Genomic DNA, 19,974 nt, shown 5'->3' with positions numbered 1-19,974 from the left:
CCGCGGGAACGCGCAGCAGCACCTTCCACAGTGACCACCGTGGGGAGGATTTGGAAGAAGCGGTGGGCAGAGGTGTCCTCCTGAGCGGTGCCTGCCCAGGTGGCCCTGCAGAGGTGCGGTCGGTTCTGGAGGTGGCACCAATCCTGGACCTCCAGCGGTTGCCCTTTGCCTGAGTCCACTGCAGGAGCAGCTCCGCGCCTTCCTCTATGTCCTGGACGCGTGGCTTAGGCTCTCACGGTCACTCCTCAGTAGCAGCAAAACAAACAATGAACAAATGGAATACTCGATATTACTTTTCTACTTCTGGGGAAATGCCAGCCCCGGACAAAAGGAATGAAGCCCAAATCCAAGCGAAAAACGCCACCAGGTTAAGCATTCCTTGCTGTCTTCCTGTGCAGCTTGAGGAGGGGAGTGGGCAGGTGTGGGACAGAGGCACACACAGTACCTGAGCCAACTGGCAAGGCTCCGAGCTAGGGATCACTGCCTTTCCTAAAGCTAGCAGCCCAGATACTCTACCAAATTTTTTTGCATTATACAAAAGCAAATGTTTAATCATTTTTGTAACTCTCAGCTCCTGTGATGGTGTACACCTGCAGTTTTAACTATTTTGGGGAGCTAAAGCAAGAGGATCTCTTGTACCCAGGAGTTGCAGCTCAGATTGAGCAATACAGCAAGACTCTGTCTCAAAAGAAAAAAAAAGTTATTCTTTCCATAATTTTTTTGCAATATAGAACACACCATTCTGAAGCAAAGGCAAGGAATAGTCATTTTAAAATACAGCTTCTTCTTCTGGTCTGTACTGGTTCCCTCCAGACCTTCAGACTCTGTGGTGATAACCTGTGTAATGCAAGATCGTGGTGAGATATCTTAAAGTTAATTCACACTGCATTCAAGATGGAAATGTGTTTATATTTTGAAGGAGATCCGGTTTGATGCCTACATAAAAGGTTCCCTTAGCCAATATGTAGTGAGTTTCTTTGCTTTCTCTGATCAGTTTTGGCTTAAAGTCTGTGTTGTCTAAAAACAGGATAGCTACTCTGATTGCTTTTGGATTCCTGTTTCATGGAATGTTGTTTTCCATCCTTTGATTTTTAGTCTATAAATTGCTTTTTGGGCTGTTTCCTGTACATAGCATGGAATTGGGTTGTTTCTTGACCCATTCTGCCAATCTGTCTTTTGTTTTTATTACTGAAAGATATTGACTTATTCCTGTCACTGCATTAGTTTTCTATGGCTGATTTCCTTTCTTCTCTGTTAACTTAATTGCTCGTCCTGCCTGGTTTATTTGTCCTATTAACCTTTTTGGCATTGTTGGCTTTTCTCCTTTTTTAGGGTATACTTGAAAATTTTTTGGAGTACTGGTTTGTTATGAATTTCTCAAGGTATTCTTTTTCCTGAAAATATCTTATTTCTCCATCAATTTGAAAGACGGCTTCGCAGGATATAGTAGTCTGGGTTGGAAATTTTATTTTAAGACTCAAAACTCTCCACTCCAAACTATTCTGCTTGCATTGAGAAGTCTGCTGTAATTCTAATGGGTTTACCACTATAAGTGATAAATATTAATGATATTAAATTAATATTAATATTAAAAATCTTATTTTTTATTTTAAAGAGAATAAAGCCAATCAAAGTATACCAGTGTAAGAGATATACGACTTCAAAACATTATGAATCAACAGTCGTTACCATAATGTCTTTTCATGTCTTCAAAACTGCTGCAGATAACTTCAGACATAATAAAAATAAAATAGAAAAGATTAGAATAGAAACAATAAAAGCAAAACAATGAATGCAATAAAGGACTTCAAAACAAGTCTATAGTAAATCCAAAATTGCTATCTCTGAAACAGCTGCTCCTACCATTGGATTGGACATAATTAAACAAAACAAAAAAGAACAAAACCCAACCCAACAAAACTTGGCCTCGAGGAGTTGAAGCTCCTTCGTAATGTTTATGTTTTTTTTTTTAATAGGCCACTAACATTTTGTTCCTTTATTCCCAAGAATCTAAAACTGACCATGGGCACAGGAGCTACCCAAGGATTTCCTGTGCTTTCCCAGCTCTCTCCAGGTAGGTGGGGAGAGAACGAGAAGATATAGGCCCTGGACAGTGGAATGGAAAATATCACACTTTCCTAGTACAGTTTCAAGTTGATTTGCCAAAAACACATAAAAAAGAAAAAGTTATTTTGTATGTTTCATTATAAATATGCTTAGTCTTCTCTTATTTTGCTAATGTCCTGGCCTGAGCTAAAATACCATAACAAACAAGGAACACATGTAAGGACTCCATAATCTCCAGAAGAATAGCAGTCTCCATTTCACAGGTCAGCAGAAACAAACTGCCAGGGGAAATCCCATTTTAGGGGTTACCTTTGCAACCCCAGATTTCTCACTCACGTCTTGCTAGGTTCTAGGCTTGGTTTTTCCATCATTCTATAAACACCTGAAACTTGCAGCACCTGGAACAAAAACCTACTGTGATTTGTTTTTGAAAAAAGAAGATAACAGTGAGAAAAATGAGCAACTGAATTTAGCATACAATTTAAGCAATATAGGAAATAAATAAAAAAGTAGTGATACACAGTGAGCAAGACTGAAAGCCTGGGGGTTTCATTAATATTGATGAACAAAGAAAGGTTAGCTGATGGCAAGAAAGAACCCTGAGGACTGCAGTTTTGCAAGAACATCGGGTGTTTCCTTCTAACCTGCTCCAAAATAAATATAGTTAATTTCAACAAGGTCTAGCATGGCAATGCAGCAGGTGACGGATATAGCACGGAAGGATGTTAGTCAGCGAGGTAAGTAGCTGAGAAGGTTGTTCTGTGGCTTGGTTATATGTACTCTCCTTCTCCCTCTCCTTCTCCCTCTCTTGTTTCTCTCCATCATGTGCTTCCACCATCATGATATTTTGTCTCTCCACAGGCCCATTATATTAAAGCCAATGGACCATGGACTGAAACCTGTAAGACTGTGACCCCAAATAAATCTTTTTCTCATTTAAGTTGCTATTCTCAGATAGTTTGTGATAGTGACAGAACGCTAACACAGAAAGCTGTATAGAGATCCCGAAGTCAGAATAACAGATGATCACTGTTGGTTGCTTTTCTCTCACTGCTGGGACGAAACACCCAATACTCAAAATGAAGGAAGGAAAGGTTTATTTCTTACAGGCTTTGGAGGTTTCAGGCCATAATCAGCTGGCTCCAAGGCAGGGTGGCATGGCATAGGAGTAACACTTCAAGGCAGCAACCAGAGCAAAAAGGAGCCAGAACAAAAGGGAGGAAAACAAGCCTCTTCTCCTGGCTTATACTGTACACAGAACACCCACCTGCACCCACACCACCTTCAGGGTGGGTGTAGCACTCACAAAATTTCCTTGTGGTCCTCTGCATGGGATGAGGATATTTACAAAGTAAGAGTCCCGGCTCCTGCTGAGTCTCTCCCTTAAACTTCTAAACTTCTCAAGCTGATACAATGTATCAATCATAACAATCATGGAGAAATGATATGGGTCAGGTCATCATTTCAAAGAAAATTCTTTAGGCATTAGGGAAAGGAAACAGAAGATGAGAGTGTATAAAGGTTTGCAAACTTGACTGTGATTCTTTATTTCTGTTTGTATCCATGCCACTGGCAATTATAACTACAAATGTTTCCATCCAGGAGAGGAGCCTGAGTCCCTTCCCTTTGAATTTGTGTTGGTTTCACAAGTTTCGCTGGAGGTACAGAATGTAGGGGAAATGATGGTGTGTAAGTTTGAAGCCTATACCTCAAAAATCTTGGATATTTCCACACGTTCTGTTGTGATCGTTTCCTACCACTATTGTTTAGAGTCTAGGATGGACTGCTTGCTGGGAACGAGACAGCATGGAGGTGGAACAGGATGTCTTAAATTTCCATCATCCTGGTCTCACCATCCTTTAGTCAACTGGATTCCAGCTGAGACCAGAACAGCTCAGCAGAGCACATGCCAACTTGCTGGCCTAAAGAACTATGAGTTAATAAATAATTGCTATTATATAATGCTAAGTTTTAAGGCAATTTGTTATGCAGGAAATTCTAATAAATATAGAAATTATAAAGGAGTGTAGAAAGTAGAATGTGGAATGGTCTGAGTCTCAAAGAAGAAACATCTTTTTTTATTAAATGAAGACACAGATTACTCATCTAAAAAGCATTTTCAATAAATAGGCATGAAAATCTTTGATGCCATTTTCTCAGGAAACCACATACTGAAAAGAATCCACAGTTCTGAAGGCTAGGAAGCTCAAAGTCAGGGGGTTGCATCTGGGGAGGGCACTCTGCTGCACTGTAACGTGGGGTACAGCATCACATGGTGGAAACAAGAATGTAATAGGGGGCTGAGCCTGCTTGTGTATCAGAACCACCCCCACCAGAACAACCTAAATCTATTGATGATAGAAGAGTCCTCATGACCAGATCCCTGCTGAAGGCCCCAGCTGTCACAGTTATCCTGAGGATGACACTTCCAGCACATGAACCTGCAGTGTCCACTCACACCATAGCACTCTCTTATCTGAGAGTCTAGAAGACAGTGTTGGGACAAATAATAGCTAATATGTTATATACATTTTGGGAACTCCAAACTCATTACTCATTCAATCTTAATGTGCTCTTATATCTTTTAGGTATTATTAGATTGAGACTGATGAGAAAGAAAATAATTTATATATGATAAAATTCAGCATTTGGGAAACAAGAAGTGCCCTTCCCATAAGCCAGCAGCAGTCTTGGGCCAAGAGGAGAAACAGGAAGCCAGTTTGCGCTTCCCATGAGCCAGCTGGCAAAGAGGCTGGGAGACAGAATAGCCATTGTTGACTTCCCTGTTGTCTCGTCTTGAAGACCTAAAATGCCTTCATCATCCTGTTCTGATCAGTTCTATACTATTTTGTTTTGTATGAATTCACTATGTGTGAAGATATGGACAGCTATTTCGCTGAAAACAAGAGACAGTATGATAGACAGTGAAGATCTCTGGTGGTCTTGCTTTGAAATCTGTGTCTTTTACAGTGTCGTCTTATGATCTGATTTGTTCTGTTTTGTCCTGTTTAATTTTACTCTTTAAAATAAATTTTTTTTAAAAAAACTAAAAAAGAAATAATAGCCAACCCCACCTCCCCATAAGCAACAGGCTGATTCAGAGGAGCACAGGCTGAGTTGATAGTAACTCAGGTACAAAAACAACTCAGTGCTTGTATAGTTTGATTGACAGTGCAGCTTAAAGCCGGTAGTCTGAGCATCCGTTTAGAGGATAGCAATATGCAACATGGCCACGATGAAGGTTTTCCTTCTGTCTTGCTTTTGAAATGCAATACTGTTCTCACTACTTTGTTTTGCTGTTTTATTGTTTTGTTTTCTTCAGTGTTTTGTTTTGATTGGCTTTTTCTGCTCTGTTTTGTTTGATTTTATTATGTCTGATGGTATGGACAGAAACTTTGAAGATAACAAGAGGCATTATGCTAGCAATTGTTGATTTCCTATTATCTTATTTTGAAGTCCTGTATTACTTTCACTGTTTCATTTTGATTGACTTTATTCTGTTTTATTTTGTTTGGTTTTATTCTCTTTAAGGTTTTGTACCCTTCATCTAAACTGCTCTCTCTTCTGTGTATTACTAATTTTCATTTCACTGTCCCTATTAGACTGAACTTCATGCCCTTTGACACTTGATGTTTCCAAGGTGTACCAATTGCTATTGAGTTCATTCTTCTATTACTAGTTTTCAAAGGGTAACATGATAGAATATACTCATCTCATACATTATTGACTGTGAACATTCTAAATAGGGTTTGAAACAGCCTTTATGAACCATGCCACCTTTTTAAAAGTATTGTCTTATCCTCTTGACTTTGAATTCTTGTGTATATAAATTTTAAGCTTTTCAGGTTATACTAATTGTCCTTTGGATCAAGATTAGGTTGAAAAATTTGGAAGTCATAATACTTTATTAAAATTTGAAGCAATATGTATTTTCCTGTTTGGTCAGAATGGAGCTGGGTGATTACTATTTGTTTTGGAAAAAAATGAACGCATCTGTTCCTACATGTGGTGTGCATGTGGACCTGGCCATTAAGTTTTTTAGGTACTGTGTTAGCTTAGGCCTATTTCTGAAATCCTTCAAGGTAGAAACAAAAACACAGAAGCTCAAAGCCATCTTTGAGTGGCCAGCTTTTGTGCACTAAGCAAACCTTTATAACCCAGATCTAGGTTTTACATAGTAATTTTAGAGCATATCCCTGGTGTAAACTTGCCACCAAATACCTCTTTGTTTAGCCACAAATACTAGGAAAGCAATTTCTTAGGAACCCAAAATATGATCCCTTTCTTCCAGTGTAATAAGTGGGGGACAGAATTGAGTTTAAAAAGTGTGACAAGTTGTTACTCTACTGAATGTCAGAATCACAGGTTCTGAAACTTCGAAGATTATCTGCATCATCTGGACCTAATAAATTCTACATGCAAATAGAGCAAGATTGTTCCTTTTCCATTTGTCTGGGGAATTTCAAGAAATGCCAGCCTTCACTGACACGAATTCATAAGTTTTGGCAGTGAGCGCATTAGTGTTCATGCCAGGGAATACTGCTTTTCCTCTTTCCATTTGTCTGCCTGAGCCATGGATGGACTGCTGCTCCTCAGAAGGCAGGGTGGTGCGACCTTCAGGAGGCTTAGAGCATGCAGAGCCTGGGCCTCTTAGAGCCCTGGTACCACCCGAGAGAGACAGCACTCAAGGAAGGTCATGGGATCATCCACTGAGCACACTTTGGGCGAACTAAGAATAGTCACGTGCTCCACACACACATTCATTGTTGGAAATGGATCTTCTGCACAGTAATGGAATAACCAAGTTAATAGATATCCTGGTTAGGCTCTTGTCCCTGCGTTTTTACTTCTTCCCATAACCATTTTTCCTATTTTTAGCACACAATTGAATAGACTCTCATTCAGTCTTAAACAATTAATTTATTAATTTATGACAGAACAAACCTTAGTGCCCAGGACCGAGCTGTGTTAGTCAGTTTAAATTCATCAGAATCATGTAAGTAAAGGATTTTTTTTTCTGGTGGTACCTGAGACAGAACCCAGGGATTTTTCATTGAGCTGTATCCTCAGCTGTTTTTTATTTTGAGACAAGGTCTTGTTAAGTTGCTCAGGTGAGACACAAACTTGTGATCCTCTTGCCTCAGTCCCCCAGCACAGGCGTTTGCCACCATGCTGGATTAGTATGGATTTTTAAATGAAAAATTCCACGGAACTGGCTTCTGCAGTTGAGCAGAAACATTTCAACTTGGGATATTCTGCAGAGGATACATAATCACATGGACTTGAACACATCTGCTTCTACCAAATAGCAGCAGTTACGACAAACTCGTATAGGTTCATCTGAAGCAAATTTTCAAAGTGTTAAATGCTAAAGCATTCTTGGATTTCTAGGCTCAGTGTTCACTGCATCTGAAAATATTCTTTGTGGCTCTTAAGGGTTAGGGTTAGGCATCCTTCTACTTGTGTATTGTTTCTGGAGATTAGAAAGTCCAAAGTCTAAGTCAGTCAGTGTGGTGTCTAAGAGCCCGTTTTCTTTTCTAAAATGGTGCCTTGAGTGTGGATGCTCTGGGAAGGAGGAATGCTGTTTCTTATGAGGCAAAAGGGTGTAAATGCAAAGAGAAAAAACTCCCTTCTGAAAGTCCTCTGTTAAAAAGCCTTAAACTTACCCAACAGGGCTATGTCCACTCATCCTAATCAAGAGTCCATCTCTGGATGCCATCAATACCTTCAGTAGATAAAAATGTTGAAGTCACAGGCATAAGGAATTAAATTTCAGCACGAGTTTTGGACTGGGACAAATATTTACTCAATAGCATTGATGAAGTATTTATTGTAAATATTACAATAAATAGTACCAGTTATATATATCAGCAGTTTCAGAAATAGGGGATCAGGGAATATTTCTTAAATTTTTTTGGCAGGGAGGGGGCTAGTGTGATCTTATCAATCCTAACAAATTTTGGGTGAAATATTTAAGTGTATGTTAATGGTTATGTGATATGATGAATTTGATAAAGGTGGCAAAAGCACACTGGAGGAAAGGTAACCTCTTTACTGGGGAAACTGGTTATCCATTGGCAGAAGATTGGATCTAGATCAATATCTCTCACCATGTACTAAACTAAAATCAAAATGGATCAAAAATTAAATGTTAAAATAGAAGCACTGAACTTGCTGGAAGATAAAATAGGTAGAACTCTCGCATAGGAAACAGTCCTGAGAATCAAGAAATGGCACGATATCAAAGTTTCTGCACAATAAAAAAGAAAAATCAACTATCAGACTGAAAAGATAAACTACAGAATGGAAAAATATTTTGCCAAAAATCCCTCAGATAGATGGCTCATATCTAGAATTTATAAAGAACCCCCCAAACAGATAACTCAATATAAATATACAATCAAAAATTGGGCAAGTAAAATGAATAGACACTTCACAGAAGTACAAATGAACAACAAATACAGGAAGAAATGCTCAACATTGCTGACCAGTAGAGAAATTCAAATTAAAACAACACTGAAATTCTATCTAACCCCTGAAAGAATGGCCACCACCAAGAAATCATGTATTAAGAAATTCTGGTGAAGTTTTGGGGAAAAAGAAACACTTCTGCATTGATGATAGGAATAGGAACTAGTACAAACACTGTGAAATCAGTGTAGAGTTTCCTAAAAAGCTAAAAGTAGAAGTTCTATTTGACCAAAGTATTCTCCTTCTGAGTATCTTCTGCAAGAGTGAAAGACATCATATTACCATGACACATGCATATCCATGTTTACAGCAGCACGATTTATGATGACTAAGTCTTGGAAGCAGCCTGTATGTCCATCAATAGATGAATGGCTAAAGGAATGTGATATTTACACACAGTGGAGAGCTGCTTTGCTGTAAGGAAATATGAACTTGAGTGTTTGCAGGAAAATGAATACAACTTGACATAACATTAAATGAATTAAGTCAGACACAGAAGGTTAAATAGCACATGGTGTCTCTTGTATGCAAACCCAAATCATACAGAAGAAAGTAAAAGATAGATAGTAAGAAAGTGGGAGGGAAATCTTTCTCAAACAGGAAAGAGTTCAAGAGATGGAAAAAGGAGGAAGTCAGGGGGGAGAGCAGGAATGAAAAAGGACTTAAAACAGCAATGTATATAGACCGACTCCACACAAGGAATGTAACCATTATGCACTGAAAATATGTATTAATGGAAGTATTTATATGATGGACAAGTGAAGAGAAGCCACAATGATTTTGAAATAGATGAACATGGTTGAAAAACTCATATTATCTGAATTCAAAAATTATTGAAAAGTTTCAACAATTAAAATAGAAGTGGAGCATACAGGTATATACATAGCTCAATGGTATTGTCAGTATAGAGAGTCCGGAAATAAGCTTATAATTATACAAATAATTTTTTGGACATGTCTATGATAGTTCAGTTGGGAGGTAACATGGTTTTTAGGAGATGATGCTACAACTACTATATATGTGCAGATAAAAATAATGAAGCTTGACTGGTATCTTACCCTATTAAGAAAAAGTAAAAAAAACAAAAAGCCACAGTTGACAGATCTGAGGTTAAATCCTATAGCTGTTACAATTCTTAAAGAATACTTAACCAAACATTATTGTTGCTTTGGTTAGACAAAGAAGCTTAAAATGAACCATAAAAAGGACAACAACGGAAAATAAAGTTCATTAAAGCAAAAACATTTTGGCTTTATGAATCCCGCAGTTACAAAACAGAAACATCAAGCTACCCACGAACAAAAAATATTTCTGAAATATTTATTTACTGGACTATGGTTTAGTATTCAAATACAAAAGAACATATGTAAATTAAGAATGGGAAGTGATGCAATAGATATGACCACAATTTTGCCATAGACATTTAAAACATAAAATGATACACCCACTTGGAAATCAATATGCAATATCTTTTACAGTTAACTATATAGTTTTACAATTCATAATCCCAGTCCTAAATATTCATCTGTGGTGGATTAACTAATGGTGAACTTTTAACATGCAGTTGAACTGAATCAGGTGGTTCTGGGCGTGGAAGGCCACCTGAGGATTGTTGTCCAATGGCATAAGAGAACTGAAGGGGACGATGATGTGCTGCTTATTCACCTGGAGAAGCCTGTCACACTGGCTTTCTTGATATGAACTCAGCTTTTCTCATCTTTGGAGGAGCTCAGGTCTTCACTGTTGCTGAGGATGGCTGCAGTTCTCTTTGGGGGAACTCTGGTGTTCATCTTGAGCATCACTTTCTGACTCCAGTGCAGATTCCTCAGCCTGCTGGCACAGATCCTTCATCCCACTGGCAGATTCGCTAGCTTCCACCACAGACTTTGGGGCCTTCCCAATGCAGATCCTTGATACAGACTTGCATGAGACACTGCCATGAGCTCTAGGTCTGCAGCTGGACTTGCGTGGGACATTGCCATGGGACCCAGACCCTCATCTAAATCCTTTGGGTCTCTAGTGTTTGGGTAAATCTCCTGTACTCTTTTGCATTTGACTCCTTGGGTAAATATTATAAAATAATTCTATAAATTATGTGTCCTTTCCCTTGAAACCCTCACTACAACATTATCTTAGAATATGAAAATATGTCCACACAAAGACTTGTACATAAATGTTTGTGCAGCATTTTTTATAATAGCCCTAAACTGGAAACAAATATCTTTCAACTAATAAACAGATGAACAAACTGTGGAGTTATTACTGTGGAACACTTCTTGATAACAAAAGCAATAAAATATTCATGCATGCATTGTCATGGATTCAATTTCAAAACTTTACACTAAATGCAAAAAACCAAAGAGAAAGGCTACAGATTGTGAAAGCTTAGAAAATGCAAAATTATATAGTGGCTGAAAGTGCATTAGTGACAGACTTGGGTTAAGGTAGTGAAGAATAGAATGCAATTGGGTAGGAAGAGAATTTGGGGGTTAAGGAAGTTTCTATATCTATTGTATAACTACCCGCAATAATCACAATTTTCAAACTATATGCTAGAGTGGATGAAGTTTAGTATACGTCACTTATATGATTGTAAAGCTGATTAAAGTCATTTCATGTCGATTCTCTTGAGATCACTACCATGTAGTTGTTTCCAAAGGTTAGTAGCAGAATCTTCTGGGAGGTTTGTTTGTAATCCAGCTACTTAGCTCCACACTCAGCCAACCTCATCTGTGGCCTGGCAGGCAGCCAGCGGGTAGAGTAGTGTTTACAGACCTGGAACTGTACAACTACCTAAAGCAACTACCCTAAATAAACTCCTCATAAGTAAAGATAATTTGAGATTTTAGACTCCCCCAGCAAGTACAATGGCAAGCAGAAAAACCAGTGCAAACAACACTCCTTAAATCAGCTTTGAAACATAAACTTTATAAAGTTGCTGTGTCCATGAGCATTTGGGAGTTGAGGCTGCTAATTCATTTAGGAAAGTATGAGCTAAGGAGAGTGTGGGAAGCACAACTTTGGAGAAAATAGGCCTGAAAAGTCCTCATGTGCCTCATGAAGACAATCAGGGCCAAGAGAGGGATCTGGGGTGTGCATGCAGCCTGTAAGGGGCATCTGGAGCTGCGGTGCTGCTCAGTTCCACTTAGGTCACGGTAGTGACCAGAGCTTGCTGTTTGCTCTGTTCTCATGAAAGAAACCAATGAGAAATTCAGCAGCACACCTTCCTAACTGCTGAATAGAATTCAACAGCAGCCAACAGAGATCTGTGTCTTGCACTTGGGAGGCAAATATGAAGATTCTAGGAGCATCCTCTGAGGTGCAGAACGACAGGAATGCAATGCAGAAGAGGACTCTGATAGAACACTGGCAGTGTTGTCAATTTGAGGAGAAGTCATCTTGTTTGAGATAAATGCCAGGAGGCATGTCCTAGTGCCACCAGTTTGGGAAATTGTTAAAGGGTGGCAGCCTCATTCACAGAGTTTAAGAACTGAGGTTTTTAGCATGTTTAGGTTTCACAGCATGTCTCAGAATGATTCTGGCTAAGAGAAAGGCACTAGGACAGCCTTAGTTACTTAGTATGTGTGTGTCTAGTGCAGCATGGAAATGCCGGCACTGCTCAAGGTGACAACGCCACATCACTGATCCGAATCAGCCCTCATGGGCCAGGGGAAGTGGGGGCAGGTCCTCAGGTCAGTGAAGCATTAACGCTGGAGTTCAACATTCGATCTGTCTCAAATATGAGTAAATGGAAGAATCTTGTGGGGACCACTAAATCAGTGAGTTTACTAGGCACAGGGAAAGGAGGAGGTCTCAGGAGCTTACTCTTTGTTTGCCTTGCAGCCCTAAGGATAGAACTTGGAACAGGTTTAGCAAGTGCTATACTGCTGAGTTACAGTTTCTGGGTTCTTCTCAAATTGCCTGGTGATTGTGCTGGGTAGACAAGTATGCCAATAAGGCTTTTATGAGAGTCATGATAATCTGAGTCTTGATGAAGCTTAAATAATCATCTCATATTGTTTAAGCTAAAATGATTTGATAATATTACGGTGTTATGTAACATTTATCTCTTTGAAACCAACCATAGGCTATGTTAGTAATTATATTTGATCTGTATAAAAATAGGAAACTTGGCTGGGGAATCTAAATATTGTTTCAGATTCTGCACTTTTTGATCCACTCTCCTTGTTAAACTACTATAAAAATGCTCTTCTAAAGGTAAAAGTGATTTTAAAAAGGATAAAATGGAAACAAGGCTTTGTAAATAGGGACAGGAAGATGGGGTGAAAGGAGAAGGGATTAGAGAAACATAGAAATGAACATATATTATGTACATGATCATTATGTATTTCTAAAAAGTCCCAAAAAGTTAATTGTATGTAAAAAATAATAAAATAATAATAAAAAACCACAAAGCACTCTTTTTTTTCACCTTAATCTATCCTGCTATTGGATCTTGAAAAAGTACAGTTTTGAAATGTTTTAATAATATCAGTTCTAATGCCACTCAACATTCATAGATGACCCATTAGCTTCATAAAATATTAGTGAAAGTAAATTCTATCCAAATGCCATAAAGTAAAAAACAAAAAGGTGCATTAAAGAATTCTTGGCACCATACCCAGTAACTGATCCTCTTTAACTTATAAGAGCATTAAAAAATTTTGTCTAAATTTAGTAGTTTTGTCAAATATGTTTTGATTCTTTATAATGTTTCCAGGAACAACAGGATTCTTTTCCATTTGCCCACAGTAGCAGTAAACACTACATTGAGCAGGAATAGGCGGTGACTTTTCAGGGTTGGACAATGAGATACCCTGAGATGCACACATCAGCCACTGTGTCCTTTAAACTATTGATCAGGCTCAATCTCCATAGAAATCTCCTGGTATCTTCTTCCTTCATGTGCAAGAAGGGAATGAACAAGAGAAAAAGGGTTGTGATTTAAACATCAATAAATTTTCAAGTGGCTATTTTTCCATTAGCAACTACCCAACTATGTTTTTTTAAAAGTATGTTTCAGTGCCCCTCAGATTATTTTCCTTCTGAAAGAATGAAGGGAAGTGAAGAGCCACTGGTTCTTCCCTGGTTGTATGGAACAGTTACTTCTCTGACTTTCCTGGGTGCAGAGGCCATGTGAATTTCCATCTCCTGGTACTTGTAAGGGGGACCCGACAGCCTTGGGCAGAAGGAGAAAACTGGCAGGCTTTGCTGATTTGTAAAAGCGGCTCAGTTTGGTAGATTTGCTGAGTCAGCCTGTGGTAAAGACAGAGGACTACAAAGTTCATACAGTCTTTCATAGCATGGAGGTGAGAGTTTAAACAGAACTAATTAACATGGTGAGATGCCCAAAGCCCAGCATGGCATTCTGCCTCGACTTTACTGAAGTCTTATGCCCCAGGGTGCATATTCAGTGCCCAAGCTGCTCACACTATGCAGCCTGGATCAGGGGTTCCTGTCTCCTCCTTTCTAACCTTGTCTTAGGAAAATGAATGCAAATCCTCTGACTTCTTTGTTCAGGGAGCCCTGATTTCTATCTTAAGTGTCCAGTCGGAGACAAGCTCCAGGGCAGCCCAATTGGAGAAGAGCTCAGCTTTCCTTATGACTTGTCCTGTGGGAATTTTTGCCATTTGCCTGACTTCTCCCCTCACTGAGGCCAGGGTGGAATCTGGTTGTCTGCATAGAGGCCGATACTATATTACTGGCATTTCCACACCAAAGAAAGAAAGAGAACTGCTTTTCGAAAGGATCCCTTCAGCTTGCTGCTCCTAGTGCTTGTTCTCTGTGAACTTCTTCACCGCCCCCACAGAACTCTGAAGTAGAAGATTTTATCCTTCTCTCTCTTCCTGCTCTGAGGTTGGCCTGTGTGTTAATTTCATCCTTTTTGGCTCTTGTGTGTTCATTACTTCCAGACTCTCATTCCTTCAAAGCTAGGAGCCCCTTTGCATTATTTGTCCCCAGAGTTTCCCTATCACTTGGTCTCCTTGTCTGTTTGTCCTCCCTGTCCTGGGTACTATGTTCCCTGAGGTAAAGAACTCACTGAGTATTTGGTCTCAGCTGGTGCTTAAACTCCATGTTCACTGTGAATTTGCTGACCACACCTGCTCTCACAAGGCCATGCTCCAGGTCTGTCTGTCCCTAGTGATGTTACTGTCTCCAAAATTTTGATCTCAAGTATCAAGAGAGCCTTCAACATTCACATTTTGTTTTAGAGCATTTGTTCCATCATGATCATTCCAGAACCTCTCGTGAAACTTCAAATCTGTCAACTCTAGTGTCTTTTCGGTGCCTATTATCTTTTTGTTCTCTATTGCCACATGCACGAAAGGCTTGTTAAGATCCTGTGTATGTTCTTGCTCTCCCCATTTATTGCTACAAGTTTTGCAAAACAATTGTATGAAGTCTGTTTTCATCTCATCACTCTCTGATGCCACCTCTAACCACACTGCAGTTGGGGTCTTATCCTTACCAGTCCACTGAAAATAATGTTAACAAAGTCAAGCAGGCTCATTCTTGATCCAGTGTTAGCTGTCCCCTTGGTGAAAATAACTGTAGACAGTCTCTGGAGTGCAGGTTTTCCTCAATGCCTGATATAGCTTCCTCATACCTAATTGGTTACTCTTTCTCAGGTCACCTGCTGACCCATCTTCTTACACATTTACGTACTGACGTGTCCAGAACTCTGCCCTCAGCACTCTTCCTTAGGTTACAATTTCTTCTTACGTATTCCACTAGACCAGCTGACTTAAATGCCAACCACCAAAAGCACTCTCAAACGTGTAGTCACCTGGCTCCCTCTTACAGCTCCAATTAATTTATATACCTGCTTATTTGAAATTATTTAAGGTCACAAAATCAATATGGTTAAGACAAAAATATTAGTTTTCTTTCAAAATTTCTTCTACTTCTAGACTCTATTTTAATAAACACCCATCCAGGATTTAAGCCTGTTTCTATAATCCCTCAGTGTATCTTAGTGGTTCTACCTCTAAAATATATGTTAAAATATGTGCACCTTCCCAGCTCCCCATTACAGCTCCAATTCGAGTGCCGTTATACGTATGCCAGGTAAGATATTACCCTGGTCTTTTAACCTGTCTCCCTGCCTTCATTACTCCTTCATGTCCAATTCTATTCCTCACTCTATAGATCTTATTTCTAAAGTATAACAATTGAGTGTCAAGTTTAAAACTCTCTAATATTTTTTTTATATGAAATAGAAAAATTTCAGCTGTGGCTATGGCATGGCCCTATCTCCTCCCATTCTACCAGAATCACTCTGCTGTAGCCATAGTTACCTATGAACCTCCTTTGAAGACATCAGTGAGTCCTCAGCTCAGGGTTTGTAATGCTGCCTTGCATGTGTATCTTCTTGATTTTTATATGGCTGCCTCCTGCTCCTAATTCAAATCTCTGTCTAGGCATCACATTTTCATAAAGGCCTTCCCTGACTACCTTAGGTAAAGAGACTCCTGCCGCTCAATAATTCTGTACCATATTACCATGGCCTTATGTATAATTTTCATCACTACCTACAACACTGTTCTTATTTGTTCTCTCCTGGTCCTTTTCACTGTGATATTGCCCCCTAAGACTGCATCACTGATTGCTTTTCTTAAAGTAATGTAAATAGTGCCTGGCACAAAATTAATGATAAATAATAACTAATATTTATGTAGCATTTATTTTTGCTTCTTGTCCTTTTGGCTAAGATCAAGTGTTATGTAGCACTTATATGTACCAGCCAGTGCTTTTTTGGAGTATGTGTGTGTGCATGCATGTGTGTGTGTGTGTGTGTGTGTGTGTGTGTGTGTGTGATATTGGGAGTGAACCTAGTACTTTGGCACTGAATTATATCCTCAGTCCTTTTATATTTTGAGTCAGGGTCTTGCTAAGTTGCTAAATTGCCCTAGTTGGGTTTGAAATTATGATTCTGCCTTAGCCTCCCAGAGTGCTAGGATTACAGACATGTGCCACCACACACAGCTCCAGTCAATGCTTTTAAAGTAATAATTAATTTATATTTTGGAACTTGATGACCTCACTACCCTTATTTAAAAGTGAGAAATATGCACGAACTCATATGACCAGAAGCAAAGTTCAAACTCAGTCTGGACTTGAGAATCCAAAGTCTTAAGCTCAACTGCACTTCTTTTTCATTCGATGACTACCTTATTCTTTAAATGAAGGGTATTGAAATGTGTATCTGTGCATATGCACTGTGTCTTCTGAGACCACTGGCTAAAACACCTCAACGTATGATATGAAACATTGTAAATACGGCTCAATATTATTATAGCTCAGCTTTCTAAAAAAATTTGATTTTAGGACACTTCTGCAATCCTAAAAATCTTATGAGAAGACTCCAAAGAGCCTTTGTTTGTATGGTCCCAGCTTCTTATAGTTATCATTTTAGGAGTTAAAACTGAGAAATATTCTAAATTTTTGTGCATGAATTATTTAAAAATAATAATGGTATCATGTTACTATCAATAATGTATTTTAATGAAAGTTAATGTTATCTATAAAATCAAAATATAGTAAAAATTCTGTTTTTTTACATTTTTGAGCTTGCTTTGGTTTCATGCTTCATAGAATCCCGGTATGCCCTCATATCTGTTTCTAGATTCAATTCATTGTGATAAGGCACATTACATAGCCTTGAGAAACTGTCACTGTACATTTGGGAGAGAATAAAGTGCAAAAAAAAAAGCCTTTATGTTATTACAATCAGAATTTTGACATAGGCGGCCACATTTTGAGAATAGCTGCCTTGAATTAAATTTACACATTGGACTTTTCTTCTTTAACTTTCAGTTTGTTCTTACTAGGGTATATAATTAACTTTCATACTTTTGCTTACATTTATGTTTACCATATTCATCTAAATGATTCCATTCAGCTAGCATTTTCTTATTCCTAAGATTTTAAAATAGCTGTGAAATTCTATTAAATGAAGTGCTTTTAGAGATAATTTACAGGATGGTAGATAATACTTGCTAATTGTCTGACAAAGGATTAATATCTAGAACACATTAGGAACTCAAAATACTTAACAAAAAGCCAAGTAATCTGATTAAAAATGCATAAATGGCTTGAAAATTTATTCCTCAAAAGAAGAAATGGAATTGGTCAGCAAATATATGAAAAATTTTCAGTATGGTTAGCCATCGGAAAAATGCAAATCATTGTGACATCATCTCACCTGTTACAATGGACATTATAAAGAAATCAAACTAGCCAATGCTGACAAGGATATGGAGAATGTGGGAATGTAAATTAATATAGCCATTATGGAGAACAAGGTGGAAAAAACCAAGAATAGATCAACCATATGATGTTCACACACCCTGTTTATTGGAGCACTTACTAGGCACAAGAGCTAAGCTATGGAATCAACCTACATGTCTACCAGGGCATGAATGGATGAAGACATAGACATACAAATACTGCACATTCTTTCCCATATTCATATTCTCGTATGAATAGTGATTGCCGAATAGTGATTCCCAAGAGAAGCAGGGTAAAGTGTGTGTGGGGAGGGTAGATGGGAGGATATTAGATTTTATCTGTGTATATTATATGTTTATTGTGAAATATTCAGTTGAATCCCATTAATATGTATAATTAATACATGCTAATAAAAGTAAGGTCTTTTTTTAAAGACACAGTTTTAATATTTGAAATTTCTCTCAACATGAAATTAACTTGGACTGAACTCATTCTCCATTCAGCAAATTCTAGCCATGTTTCTATGAGGGGCTGGGCTCTGTTTTATGGTTTGGTCTGCATCAGTGAATTAAACACAGACCAAAGTCCCTGCCCTTGTGGACCTCGCAGGCTGAGTGAGGGAGACAAACATCAAGGAGAAAAGCAAGTGTAATCAGTTCCAAGATGGTAGGCACAATGTGAAAAGATCAGCTGGATCCAGACAAGGTGTAATTCTGTGTGGGACAGTGAAATTCAAACTGGGTGGTGAGAAACTGGAAATGCTTTCGTAAATAAGGAGGGGAAGATGGGTTGAAAGGATAGTAGGGGGAAACAAAGAATTAAGATATATCTTGTACAAGTACAAATTCCCTGTGATGAATATGATCATTATGTGTATTTAAAATGTACCAATAAACTTCTTGTCCAGGTGACAGATGAGGCCAACTCTGAGGAAGGGGTTCAGGTAACTGAGGGAGGAGCAGGCTCAGGTTCCCAAGCAGGGTGTACATGTGATGTTGGGGTGCTGGTGGGAAGCCTGTGCTCTCCAGTGGCATACGCAGGGTGACACAGTATGAAATCAGGAAATTGTACCAGAGAATTTCTAAGATTCCGGCACACTTTCTAATTCTGTTGCTCTAAGGCATTTTAAACACAATTCAAGAAACAGAGATCAATGTCATGAAAATGAGGTCTGAGTGAGGATAGATTTTAAAATGTGTAGATCAGAAACACACAGTTAACAAGTAGTGGCACAGACATTTCAAACACAAAACACTGAGTTACTAGGGATCAGTGTCTGTGTTTGAGACAAGACCTTCTCTGCCTCATTAAAGCTACTGAGGAAAATTACATTATTTGTTTATTTTTACCATATATAGAATATTATGTATTAATCCTGCACCTTAAAGTCTTATATTGTATGTCCAAAGAAATTAAGATCTGAGTAATATTGGGAATTTTGCAAAATATATTTGATGGCATATTTTCTCCTACAGGCCTCAATCAGCCTCCAAACTAATGGATTGTTAGTAAATTCTCAGGTTTGCATCAGGCTTAGAGATGATGATCTACAAACTGGAAGTTCACCATCAGTACAGAAATGCTCCCTTGCTTTATATACTTTGGCCTAAAGACCTCAAATCGAGTGAGAAAATAGTGTTGCACTGGCTCAGGAAAGGCTCGAGAGCGAACTTTTGAAATCACCAGTCTGTTAACAGTTACTTCCGTATTTTTTACTGTTCTTAAGGCTTAATAAAGCTGCTGTTTAGTGTCCTTTCTTCTCTCAGTTCAGATTCTAACAATCCTAATGCAGGAAACCCTGCGTGAAAGGCAGGGTTAACCCACGCCTATCTCCATCCAGCTGAACAGTGAAAGGTGTCCCTGGTCCAGGCTGTGGGAAGAAATGGCTCACATTCAGGGTTGCAGATGAAGCAGGACCCATGGGCTCTGCACCCAATCCCCAGCATCAGCGTTTGGTCTCTTTCATTTTTACTAATGCCATCTGTCTTCATGTGGTTCTGAAGTGTTTCTTGACAAGATGATTTTGGGCTAGGGCAGTTGAGACAAGAATTTTGCATGGCTAAAGTTACTGATAGCTAGGGATATAACTCAGTAGCACAGTACCCACCCGACAGTCATGTGGTTGTTGAGTTCAATCGTGGGTACCTGGGGAGAAAAAAGCTACTGATACATTCCCCTGAAATAACCAAAGTAAGTTTAATCTGA

Source organism: Cavia porcellus, unplaced genomic scaffold (genome assembly GCF_034190915.1).
Source record: "Cavia porcellus strain 051 isolate PalLab524CR breed Dunkin Hartley unplaced genomic scaffold, mCavPor4.1 scaffold_7, whole genome shotgun sequence".
Lineage (NCBI taxonomy): Eukaryota > Metazoa > Chordata > Mammalia > Rodentia > Caviidae > Cavia > Cavia porcellus.
The sequence above is the reverse complement of the archived record's forward strand: the minus strand, read 5'-3'. Positions refer to the sequence as shown.